The sequence below is a fragment of the Hibiscus syriacus genome, unplaced genomic scaffold (genome assembly GCF_006381635.1).
Source record: "Hibiscus syriacus cultivar Baekdansim isolate YM2019G1 unplaced genomic scaffold, ASM638163v2 tig00020999_pilon, whole genome shotgun sequence".
Classification (NCBI taxonomy): domain Eukaryota; kingdom Viridiplantae; phylum Streptophyta; class Magnoliopsida; order Malvales; family Malvaceae; genus Hibiscus; species Hibiscus syriacus.
In genome coordinates, this window is record NW_024062506.1 from 50,001 (window position 1) to 63,903 (window position 13,903).

The following is a 13,903-nucleotide window of genomic DNA, read 5'->3' on the forward strand; positions in this document are numbered from 1 at the left end:
ACTGATGAGGTAGTATCGATACTATGGTAAGGGTATCGATACTATGGTAAGGGTATCGATACCAAGCAACATCGAATCAAAAATCAGTATCAATACTAGAAAGGGATATTGATACCATAGTATAGAAGTATCGATATTAGGGTACTAGTATCGATACTATGGAGCCATAAATGTTAAAAAATAGGCTGATATTGTTTTAGAAAGTTAATGATATTTCCTTTTTGAGTATTGTTTAAGTATAATGGTTAGAAATATACTAATATTGGGTATGGTACATGTTTTAATGGATGCTTGAGTAGATCGGAGCCAAGCTCCCGAGACAAGTAAAACCAAGGGCAAAGGCAAAGTGTCGGAGTAATCAGCCTTACGTTTTAGATAATAGCGAGGCAATCCAAGTGAGTACATTTATTGTATGTAATCTATTTAAAGACAATATGCCATAAGTCCAATTAGAATGTTTAAATTTTTAAAGTATGTTCTATAGTAGTTACTCAGTTTTATTTAATGTATGTAAAGAATATTATAAATGAGTTTTAGAGTATGAACTTCTCTAGAACAAACGAATAAAAGAATAATGCATATGGGTACATTATTGGCATGAAAGGATGCCATAGTTAAAATGAATATGGATGTATTATCGGCATAAAAGAATAATGTATATGGGTGCATTATTGGCATGAAAGGATGCCATAGCTGAATTGCATATGGGTGCATTATCGACATAAAATAATAATGAATATGGGTGCATTATTGGCATGAAATGATGTCATAGTTGAATTGCATATGGGTGCATTATCGACATAAAATAATAATGCATATGGGTACATTATTGACATGAAAGGATGCCGTAGCTGAAATGCATATGGGTGCATTATTGGCATAAAAGAATAATGCATATGGGTGCATTATTTGCATGAAAGGATGTCATAGCTAAAATGTATATGGGTGCATTATCGGCATAAAAGAATAATGCATATGGGTATATTACTGGCATGAAAGGATGCCATAGCTGAAATGCAGGACAAATATGAATGGATGTCATAAATGAAAAGAAATAATAATGGTCATTGATTATGATCATTTCGGATGGAATATAGTTTAATTGACAAGGATTCGAGAATTTCCGTATTAGGCAATTTGTGTGCAATCCGTTAAGAGATTTATACTAAGTGTATGAATTTCCATATGGGAAATATGTGTATAAACATAAGAACTTTATAATAAGGAAATGGTTCTTTATATTGGTAATGGGTATGCGAACAACATAAATTATTGAAATGGTTGAGACATCACGGTACTATCAATATATGAATAAACCATAGAATATATAATGATTGAAAGGGGTAAATTATATTATGAATGATTATTATAATAGAAACTGGTCTAAAGTAAAATAATAATGGCCTAGCTGTGCATTTGGCAAAAAGGTGTCATTTATGTTAATTAGATGAAAAGTTAAATACTGTTAGGTAAAAGATGAACGGTTAAACACTGTTGAGGTATGATGGGCACACTAGAAATAATTTCCATGTTGGTATGAAAGAATTATGGTTTATGGAGAATGGCTTAACTAGTCCTTATAAATGATGCAATTTAATTATTCTTGCAGTATTCATAGGATATTGTCATACAATTGTAATATTTTTACAGTATTATGTCTCACTAAGTAAACACTTAAATTATGTTGACTTCACGTGTAGTTAAAGGCAACGATTAGTTGCATAAGGAGTGCAGCAGTAGCAGCAGCTTTCATCAATTAAAGGTTGACTCATCAGTAACATTATGACAATCTTATTCGTTTTGAGAACCTAGTTGGCATTTAATTAAACTACAGTAAATATTTTGTAATGTACTTAAATGATAGCTTTAGTATATTGATACTATGAATGTCATATTTTGTAGTTATTAAAATTGAAACAAAAATTTTAAGGGTTTTCAAATTATTAAAAACTTTATAAAGTGATGTGACATCCATATCTCGTGTACGGAAGGGTATACGGGAGATGGGTGTTACATTTATTAGTATCAGAGCTACAGGTTTAGTTGATTCTCGGTTGAATCGAATGTATTTTAATGTAAAAATGATTACATGCCATTAAGATTGCCAAAGTTACTGATATGGTGTCAATTGGAGGGCGATTGATGTCACTCCTTATTAGCTTTATTGTTATTCTTTGTCCTCAAGTATGATTAATCAAATTAGTCAAAAATTTCATTTACTGTTCTTTGTCAAGTTTCATGTCTGAGGAAGCAAGGTAGAGACCATAATAACAATTCAAGTCAAGAAATCAATCAATTGAACATCATCAATTGGAACAAGTCAAGTGCAATCATAATATCCATTCATTCATCAATCTTAATGCTTATAACTCAATGCCTTACCGGGATTCACTCAAATCACTCAATGTGTTTGGGGTAAAGAAAAGCTCAATGACAGAATCAACATGACATTACCATAGGCCTGCAAGTAAATCAAATCTCCACTACTAATGAGAACACGATGCATAAATCAAAGGGTATTTTATTGGTTGTAACGGGGCTTAGGTAAAGGTGGGGAAAAGGCTAAATATATGGCTGAATGTTCAAGGCAAATAACTTAACAAACAATAATCTCAACTCCATCAAAACATTAAGCACAACAAGATAAAAAGACAGCATATCAAACAAAAAAATTCTTTTCGAAATGCATTTGATTTTTTCTTTTGCACACTTTTGTTTTCCATTTTTTCATGTCTTTTTTTTCTCTCTTTTTCGATCATCATCTTTTTTTTCTTTTCTTATCTTTTTTTTCGAACTACTACCATTTTTCCTCTCTCTCGCTCTCTTTTTTCGATGGAGCATACCATGAATAATTGTTCACATGCCCTTAAAATGGTAGAAAAAAGTGATAAAATAAAAGGCTCGATTTGTAAACATGGTGAAAACAAAGAAGATGGAATAAGCTCAAAAGTGGTTAACTAAACGAAAAATGCATGGGTAGGCTATTTAGTGAGGAAATGGAATAATTAATCCTAAGGTGCCCAAATCATTTTTAAGCATCATGTTCATGTGTAATCTCGACAGTATTTATCATGCAAGTTCTAGAATATCAGTGCCAAATTCGACACACTCAATCCAACAAAATGAGAGCGAAAATGATATGCTCGTAAAGGCTCAAATCTCACCAAATTGTTTCATACATTGAGCTAATCACATTGCAACCAACAAAGTCATGGAATAACACAAAACACTGACTTATCACAATTCATACTATTCACTATCAAGAACATCCTAACCTAAACAATTATGTGTTCCCAAACAAGCATAGCGTTCCAAAAATTTCAACAAGACAAAAAAAATCAATGAAATTTCTGACAAATCCAACCAACACATACTAGCATCGAAACATTAGGATAAGGAAGGTGAAATTCAATCCTACACTCTACTCCACCTCACTTAAAGCATTTTACCTCAAACCGTAAAAATAAAGTAAAAGAGAAGGAATAGAGTACTCCTCGGATTTAGTGTTGACCACGGTCACGGCCACGGCCGCGATGAGAGATGATAGGACGTAGGTAGGAGAGAATCTTTGTGATGTTCGTCTCGATGGAGTGGAGGCAGTCGTGGACTTCATCCATTTGGGATTGCATATCCGGGCTTGGTGCTGCAGGTGGCGGCGCTGGTTCATTTTGACGCATGAAGACTAGCTCGCTACAAGGAGTGAGGACACCCGACAGAATGAAGTAAGGTGCGGTCGGGGTTCCCGCGAGTAGGCCCATTAAATCCAAGCATCGCTCGTCTAAAGAATCTACAGAAAAAGCATAAGTAAATCATGTTACATCAAAGTTAGCGATGCGAGAAGCTAAATGGGTGATGTAAGGGCCAAGGATAAGCGGGCGATTGGATCGAATAATGATCTCAAAGGCCTGAGCAAACCAGAATCCTAAGTTCACATGTTCGCGAGCTGACATGCACCACAAAAAGAATAGCTCAACTCGGCTTAAGGAGGATAATGAGTCATTCCGGCCAGAATAATTATAAGCGAGGAAGCGATGGATGTAGTGCAAGGCTGAGTTCTGGATAAGATGGGCTCGCATCGCGCGAGCGTTGAAAGTGTGGTCGGCTAAATCGGTAAGTCCCTCATAAGCCATTTCGGCATCGAAACTCTGCAAATCTCAAGTAAAGCGGTTAAATGCGAATGACTCATGACATCCATCACAAACCCCATAACAAGATTAAATTTCGATATAGACATTGAGAAGTAATTTCCACATAGTCGAAATGTTACAACATCATGTGAACTAACATTAAGCAGACGTTGGGGCCAAAAATTAAAAGTGGCAGAGAATTCAAACACAAGTTCATAAAACGTTCCACAGTTAATCATCGGATATAAATCTCAACCAATGGCAGCAAAGTATGCGGGAACAAACTCACGTAAATGCAATGTTTCTAGAGTACGAGTCAGAATATACTTAGCTACACGGAAAGGGCGGTGTCTTACCGACTCAAAACGTACCATTTCGTCACTAGAGAATTGTAAATACCCATGCATTGTTTCCTCAGGAGGGACAGCGTATGACTGACCCCGTCGGTTGCACTCCAGATTTTCGTGGGCTGGTGGCGGGCTGTCAGGTGCATCCCCCGGGCTAGGTGGACGGGTCGGTAAAGCATCACGTGGAGGTTGCTGCCATGAGCTCGATGTTACAGGCGATGGATCCAGAGGTGGAAAACCGACAATGAAATCCTCTGTAAAACCATAGATAGGGTGATACATTAGTAAAGGTTGAATCGAAACAGGGCTAGAGTTTACCTCGGGAGTGTTATCCGACGCCGTCAAATGCATCGAATATGATGGGAATGGCGTCCGTCGTGACTGTGATGACGTTGTTTTGGTCGGCATTGAGTGAAAAGAAGGAGTTAGAGATCGTGGAGGGGACATACGGCGAGACGTGCTTGGTCTGGGGCGAAAAGAGGTGGTCGGCGTAAATGTCGAATGATACGGAAACGTTGGGGCTTGCGTATGACCTTGTGTCGGTTGAGTCGGTGGAGGCGGTGGAATAGAGTCGGAGTCACTCGGCAACTCAATGAGCGTCGGTGTGTTTAAGTAGCGTCGTCCTCCTAGAACGGTGGACGTAAGAGCATTGGTGGTGTCGTGCGTGGGAGGGGGTTGAATTTGAGTCAAATGGGGATTTTGTTTATTTGGGTGGATAAGGAGAGTTTTAAAATTGAAAAGTAATTTGATAGAGATTGGGGTTTTTTTTTATGATAATAGGTGTTCTGGAATTTGAAAAAGTTTAGTGATAATAGGGATGGGGCCCACGGTATAGTAAGAAGAGGGAATTGGGGAGTGTGGGCGGCAGAAAGTAGACAAAAGGTGGGAAAATTGTTTTTGGGTTTTGCTAACGTGTGCCCAAGCCTCTCTTGGGTTTTGCTAACGTGCGTCGTTAATGAAACGGTGCGCACAGGCTTCTCCTTCTATTTTTATGTTCGACCGTGTACTGCACTGTAGGATCCGAGTTTGGCACTGTTCGAATGGAAATTTTGCAATTCTTTGTCGTTTAAGTTTGAATAAAAATATTCGGTTCCTGTAAAATAAAATAAAAATTAAATTAAACATGCTTGATCGAATAAAAATAAAAAGTAAAAATAAAAATTTAACGGTTAAACAATGGGTTGCCTCCCATGAAGCGCTTTTGTTTAACGTCGTTAGCTCGACGTCCTGATCCAAACTACAGGTTCTTATAAGTCGAGATCTTCAATTAAGAAAATTTTTCTATTCACATAATACGGTTTAATCCTGTGTCCATTTACTTTAAATCGAGTGCCCGAATTGTCTTCAATTTTGACTGCGCCATGAGAGAATAATTCAGTTACCGTATAAGGTCCGCTCCACTTTGATCAAAGTTTACCTGCAAAAAGTTTTAATTTTGAATTAAAAAGAACTTTTTGTCTGACAGAAAAAAATTTAGAAACAATTTTTCGATCATGAAATTCTTTTGTTTTGTCCTTGTATATTTTGGCGTTGTCGTAAGTTTCTCTCCGGATTTCCTCAAGCTCCTGTATATGCAATTTTCATGTTTCACCAACTACTTCTAACTCCATATTGCATTGTTTTACGGCCCAATATGCCTTGTGTTCTAGCCTGACAGGTAAATGGCATGGCTTACCGAACACAAGACGATATGGTGGCATGCCGATAGGTCCTTTATATGCGGTTCGATAAGCCCACAAAGCATTAATCAACTTCAAGCTCTAATCCTTGCGATTTGGCTTAACTTTTTTCTCAAGAATCATTTTTACTTCACAGTTTGAAACTTCTACTTGTCCGTTCATTTGCAGATGATAAGCTGTGGCAATCCTGTGATTCACTCCATGCTTTTTCATAAGTACATCAATTACTCGGTTGATGAAGTGTGTGTCGCGGTCGCTTATTATCGCTCTTGGTGTACCAAACCTGGAAAAAATACAATTCTTTAGAAATTGAACAGTAGTTTTTTCATCGTTATTTCGAGTGGTTTTAGCTTCTACCCACTTTGAAACATAATCAACCTCAAGGATTATATAACAATTGCCAAAAGAAGAAATAAATGGACCCATATAATCAAGTCCCCAAACATCAAATATTTCGCATATATATATGACTAAGGGCATTTCGTTTCTTCGACTCAAATTACATGCACGTTGACAACTCTCACAAGATTTGCAAAACAAATAAGCATCACAGAAAATATGAGGACAAAAGAATCTGCATTCCAAAATTTTATGAGCGGTCCGCTTCGGTTCAAAGTGTCCACCATACGAATAAGAATGACAAAGATTTAAATTTGAGCTTACCTCATTTTCAAGAACACATCGTCTAATTACCTGGTCTAAACAATGCTTCCAAAGATACGTATCATCCCAAATGAATAAACGAGATTATCTTTTAATACGATTTACTTCAGCTCTCGTTACCTGTAGCTAAGTAATTGACTATATCTGCGAACCAAGGTATTGACGTTTGCGCCATCATTAAGCTTTCCTCTGGGAATTCTTCACGAATGGGAGGATCCACTATAGTGATTGGAAGTCGTCTTAAGTGATCGACCACTAAGTTCTCACATCATTTATTGTCCTTGATTTCCAGATCAAACTCTTGGAGGAGTAAGATTCAACGGATTAGTCATGTTTCGCCTCTTTTTTGCTGAGCAAGTACTTCAAGGCTGCATGATCAGAGAAAACAACAACTTTAGTGCCAAGAAGATATGGTCTAAATTTATCTAATGTAAAAATAATAGCAAATAATTCTTTTTCGGTTGTTGAATAATTTCGTTGTACAGAATCTAATGTACGGGATGCATAAGCGATAACGTGAGGTTCTTTCCCGATCTTTTGTCCGAGCACAGCCCCAACACTTCCATCCGAAGCATCACACATGACTTCAAAGGGGAAATCTCAATTTGGTGGTTAGACTATGGGTGCCAAGACCAACTTCTCTTTTAGTACGTCGAATGATTCTTGGCATTGTTGGTCAAAATTGAAGGCTTTATCCTTCTGTAATAGCTTGCACAATGGTTGCACCACCTTAGAGAAATTCTTAATGAATCTACGGTAAAAACCTGCATGACCAAGGAAATAGCAAATTTCCCTCACCATAGTGGCGTAAGGAAGTGAACGTATTATATCGGTTTTCGCTTTATCTACCGCAATTCCTTTAGATGAAACAATATGTCCTAGAATTAGACCTTTATCAACCATAAAGTGACACTTTTCATAATTCAGTATAAGGTTAAATTCTAGGCACCGACACAACACATTTTTCAAGTTTAATCAACAATCATCGAATGAATTACTGTAAACAGTGAAGTCATCCATGACGACTTCAATACCTTTCTCAATAAAATCAGAAAGAATACTAATCATACACTTTTGGAATGTGGCAGATGTATTGCAGAGTCTGAAAGGCATGCGTTGGTAAGAGAAGGTGCCGAAAGGACATGTAAACGTCGTTTTTTCTTGATCTTTAGGTGCTACTGGAATCTAGAAGAAACCAGAAAATCCATCAAGACAACAATAGTGAGATTTATCGGCTAATCATTCTATCATTTGATCTATGAACGGAAGATGAAAATGGTCTTTTCGAGTTAAAGAATTCAACTTCCTGTAATCGATGCAGACTCTCCATCCATTATGAACTCGTGTTGGTACAAGTTCTCCTTCAGAATTTTTAATCACAGTAACTCCTGTTTTTTAGGAACTACATGTATCGGACTTACCCATTTGCTATCCGAAATTGGATATATAATATATGCATCTAGGAGTTTTTGTATCTCATTTTTTACCACTTCCATCATTGGTGGATTTAGCCGGCGTTGACTTTCACGTGTTGGTTTTGCACCTTCTTCGGTTTTAATTTTATGCATGCAAGTGGATGGACTCAACCCTTTTATATCAACGATGGTCCATTCTATGGCCTCCTTGTATTAGCACAAAATAGTGGTTAAGTCCTTTTCCTCCTCCTCGGATAACCTTTTTGATATGATTACTAGTAGAGTGTTATTTGCTCCGAGGAAGACGTATTTCAAATGATCAGGCAATGGTTTCAGTTCAACTTCGGGTGCCTGCAAAATAAAAGGTAATATTTTAGGCTTAGAAGAAATCGAATTCAATTTGGTATGATCATAATGCGTGTTTTCATCATGATCCTCTAGCTCCCTACATATATCAAAGGAAAATTAGTCCTTAAAAATTCATCAGCCAAATGATCAATTAAATCGACAGAATTTAAACTTTCCACTTTATCAGGATATCTCATTGCCTTATATACGTCAAATTTAACGATCTCACCGTCAAATTCCATAGTTAAAATTTAGCTCATCGAGTCATTTACCTCCACCAATACATTCTCTAAGAGTCCTTCTGGATAGATCACCGACCTGTCGGCAAGCTGTATCGAAATCTTTGTATCCTTCAAAGGATCATTAGTAACCATTTTATAAACAGATAGAGGCATTACATTAATTGATTCACCAAGATCACACATTGCCCGTTTTATCTCAACTTTTCCAATTTTTCAAGGTATTGCGAACATACCTTGGTCCTTTAGTTTAGGTGGTAACTTTCGTTGGAAAACGGCTGAGACGTTTTCTCCTAAGTTCACTTTCTCGACTCTGGTAAGCTTTCTTTTGGTCGTACAGAGATCCTTTAAAAACCGGGCATACCTTGGAACCTTCCGGATAACCTCGAGGAGGGGTATGTTAACTTCTACCTTCTGAAGTACGTCTAATATTTCTTTTTCCTTAGCTTTTTATCCCTTTTGACTAACCTCGACGGAAAAGGAGGTGGCACGTCATAGGGAGATGGCATTGGGTCGTCTATTTATTCTTCTTTGTTCTCTTCCTGGGACCCTGAATCATCAGTCTTCTTCTATTTCTGGGTTACTTCGTTCGATGGAACAGGTGGTGCCACTACTGTACCGCTTCGAAGAGTGATGGCACTGATGTTCTCCCTCAGGTTTACTTCAGTTTGAGATGAAAACTTACCTTGTGATTCCAAGCGGCTTACAGTTTGAGCTAGTTGGCTTATCTGTTTGTCCATCTCTTGGAATTATGCTTCAGTTCGAGTCTAGAAATTTTCCTGGGAAAGTGCTAACCTCTTGACAATCGATTCTAATGATGACTTCTGTGGTTGTTGTGGTGGTGGAGGTCTCGTTTGATAGCCTTGATTCGGTCTCAGGTTCTGAGCATAACTGAAGTTTGGATGATCCCTCTATCCTGGGTTGTATGTATTACCGTAAGGATTACAAGCTCTTTGGGGAGGTCCCGAAAAGTTTCTGACTACGTTGACTTGAGCTGTTGCATCGTCTTGAATCAGTGGACAACCGTCTATTGGATGATCAGGTAATGCACATATTCTACATACTCGATTTTGTCCTGTCTTTCCTGCAACAAGAGAGTTTACGACTTCAGTTAACTTGTCTATTTTATTTTCTAAGGAAGATGAACTTATCTCATGAACCCTTCGAGAAGGTTCATTGTTTGTGGAAATTATTGGGAATTTACGACCATCGTCGATATTAAGTCTCTAGCCTCAGTAAGAGTCATATTCACCAAGACTCCACCACTGACAGCATCGATCATCTTCATTTCCAAGGGAGATAATCCTTCATAAAAGTATTGAAGGAGTGTTTGTTCAGTTAACCCATGTTGTGGGCAACTAGAACATAACTTCTTAAACCGGTCCCAGTAGTCATAAAGTGACTCTCCATCAAGTTGCTTGATTCCAAGTATTCTCCTTCGTAGTTCACTTACTTTCGCCGCAGGAAAAAACTTGTCAAGAAAAAGACCAGTCATTTGAGCCCATGTAGTAACAGAATTAGGAGGAAGATAAAATAACCACTCCTTAGCCAAATCCGCTAAGGAAAAAGGAAAATCTCTAAGTTTTATTTGGTCCTCAGTTACTCCCTGTGGTCTCATGCTGGAGCAGACCATATGAAATTCCTTGAGTTATTTGTGTGGATCCTCATTTGGCAATCCGCGGAATGTAGGGAGGAGATGAATAAGGCTAGTTTTCAACTGGTACGGAGTTTTGCCTTGGGGAAAATCAATGCACATAGGCCCTTACTCAGTAGGAGCTACGGCTAACTCCCGGATAGTAAGATCGGCCATCGGATTTATATTACCTAAATTCTAGTCTTCTTCTGGATTTGTTTGTTGTCGCCTTCTTTCCCAAAGCATCTTTGCATGGAGTCTCCTAGCTTTAGCTTCAATCTCCGGGTCGTACTCCACTAATTTTCCTGGATTAGACCTGGTCATATATCAAAAACAAACAAAAATTAGTAACTTTGGCGAAGTCCCCAACAAAGGCGCCAATTTGACAACTGTCGTTTTGGATGTCAAAATAATTCCTTTTTCTCAATTAATCAATAAGGAAATGCGTAGTGTAGAGAAATAAGGGTCGAATCCTTAGGGACTTAGAAAAATCACAAATTTATGTTTGATTGGTTTTAAACCAGATGTGAAAATAAAAAGGGGGTTTTGGTAAAAATATACTTAATTAGTAAAAAAACGTTTAAACAAACAAAAGCTATTAAGGTAAAAATAAGAGAATAAAGATTATGAATAAATACTGTAAAAATAGCCTCAAGCCTTGCTTTGACTCAATTTCCTATAGATCATCGAATAAGATTTTCCCTCCGGGATTCACGTCAGTTACTTTGTCTACAAGGGCTATCCCTGTGACTCTATCTTGTATACCGAATATCCAAGGCAATCTTTGATTCCGACTTCGGTAATTGATTCTAACAACATCAATTGTCGCAGATCAATTACCATTTAAGTTCATGGCATCCGACTCGGATTGTTTCTTTAATAACCGTCAATTCCGATCTCAATTCCCTCTTGGCGAAGCCATCTTGCCAAGTGTGTTCCCAGGAAGTCGAATTGCTTTCTATAAGCTGAATCTTCCTCACACACAATTAATCACAACAACCTCTTGACCAAAGTTAATCTTTGATTTTGAAAACTGTTTTGATTGTGAAAAATAAGCGCAGAGATTGAGAGAGATATTCCGAAGATATTAAGAGCCTGTTTCAATTCTCCTGATGGAATTGAGTCATCGCGACAGCTCTCGGCTTATGAAAAGTTTAGCTAAATATGACAAAAGTCATAGTTAACATTTGAAAACAAAGCTTGAAAAATAAAAAAAATGAAAAGAACTTGAAAAGTAAAAAGAGAAAGCTTTTATAAAAACTAGAGAGAAAATAAGATTGTAATCTGAGTGATGAGTTTAGGCTTACCCCAAGTGGGTATTTATAGCCTCTCAAAGCCTAAGGGATAAACAAAGAAAATAAATAAAATAATCCTAAGATAATTGGTTTTCAAATTTAAATTCAAACTTAAACTACTCTCCTAATGCAACTCTGCTCGTCCATCTTCCAGAAGGCGTGTGAAGAAAGTCTTCTAGAAGCCGTCGCTGACTGGACCTTCTAGAAATTGCAACGTCACACCGCGTCGTGCCCAGAGTCATGCCCATGTCTCCAGCCATGTCCAAATAATAAAAAAATGTAGAATTCGCCCGTTTTTTCACAAATTCTAGAAAACAATGACCTGTACAGAAACAAGTATAACACGACCAATTCAACAACAATAATTCCATAAAATCGAAGAAATAGAGAGCAAAGATTAACGATTTTGAACACTTATTAGCACTACTCCAAGTACACAAAGTATTGGTGAGAAAATACAATAATGCATTAAGCAAGATATCCATCACACACCAAGTATGTTAATTACATACATAGTGCTACAAAGTACTACTACAATACCACCTTATTTATGGTATTAATATTGCACTTATAACTCTCCATGTACATACAATAGGATTTAAAATCCAAATCATAGGTTAAACATTTATTCCAAACCATCAATAAATAATAATTTGTGTGACACACATCCATTCGTTTAAGGGCAATTCATACCCTAAAATCATTCATAAAATCATTTTTATAAACTTTATGAAAATATTTCAAAATGTGTTAAAACATATTTAAATAAGAAAACTCGAGGTTAACTCATCGCAAGTCGTCCTCATATCATATAAGTACACAATAAATGCACTCACTTGGTGTGCCTCACTATTATGCCTTATTCTCCATATTCGATTACTCTTGGACTTTTTCCTTGCTTTTCGCTTTGCTTGTATCATGATTTTGATCACAAACTAAACAAGAATCCATACAAGCACATACAAATATAAAAGACATATTAGTACTATTACTAACATTTTATACATGATAATAATACCCAAAAGTATTATTATTTTTCGAATTATTCTAAAATTCACCTTAAATTTTCCTTTTTACTCATAATGGGCCCTTGCCATTATTTCCTTCAATTCAAGGCCCAACTAAGCCCAATAAATTTCCCGTAGTAAATTTCCTGCCCAATATCTCAACAGTACCATAATTATCATTTAAGCCATTAACTTTCTCATTATTTACCATTTAGTACTTAAACTTTACCAAATTTCCAAAATGGCTAAATTTCACATTCTAACTTCAATTTCAGCCCTCAAAGAGTAATTTCCATTAATGTACATCAATTATTAAGTAATCGGACATTCATCCCATAACTTTTCAAAATTTTCAAATAGGTCTGTCAACTTTTGAAAATTTATAAAATGACCCAAATACTTTTTCTAAGGCTTGCAAAACCTTTAAAATATCATTTATAAACCATGGGGATTTTTGAACAATTTTTCCCAAGTTATTTCCTCAAGGCTGAACCATTTATGTGTTAGGGATTCAATGTTTTCACTTGATTCAAGCATGAAACCAACCTCTATTCAACATTATAAAATCTCTATAATCAAACGCCCTAACTTAATTTCATCAAATCACAATCTTTCGCCAAATCTAGGGTTAGGTCGAAATCAACATAAGCATGTATAAACATGTATAGGTGACTTTAATCGACAATAAAGCTTGTATATGATTCTACAACCTCAATAACATCTAAATCTTTCATCAAATCATGAAATCCTAATATGAACATAAACCCTAAAATTTGGGATCTTTGAAAACAAATCAAATTAGCATGTAATAATGGTACCAAATGAGAAAAATTTTCTAGTTCACATCTTGATCCAAAACCCAAAGGAAATTGCTTAAAATTGAAAAATAAAATTTCTCTTACCTAAGTATGGGGGAGCACGAAATGAAGTTGTAAATAGCTTGGTTTCATGAATTTTTCCTTTAATTTCATGTTAATTTAGCATTTATTTAAGCTTAAATGAATATAATATTCATTTAATGAGAAATGTTCATTTTACCCTAAATGAAACTTGATATTTACCTTAATACCAAGCCACATAATCCTTACCATCTTTATAAAGTCAAATATGAACCAATTAATTCACCCTTTCCAACTTCGTCCATGCAATC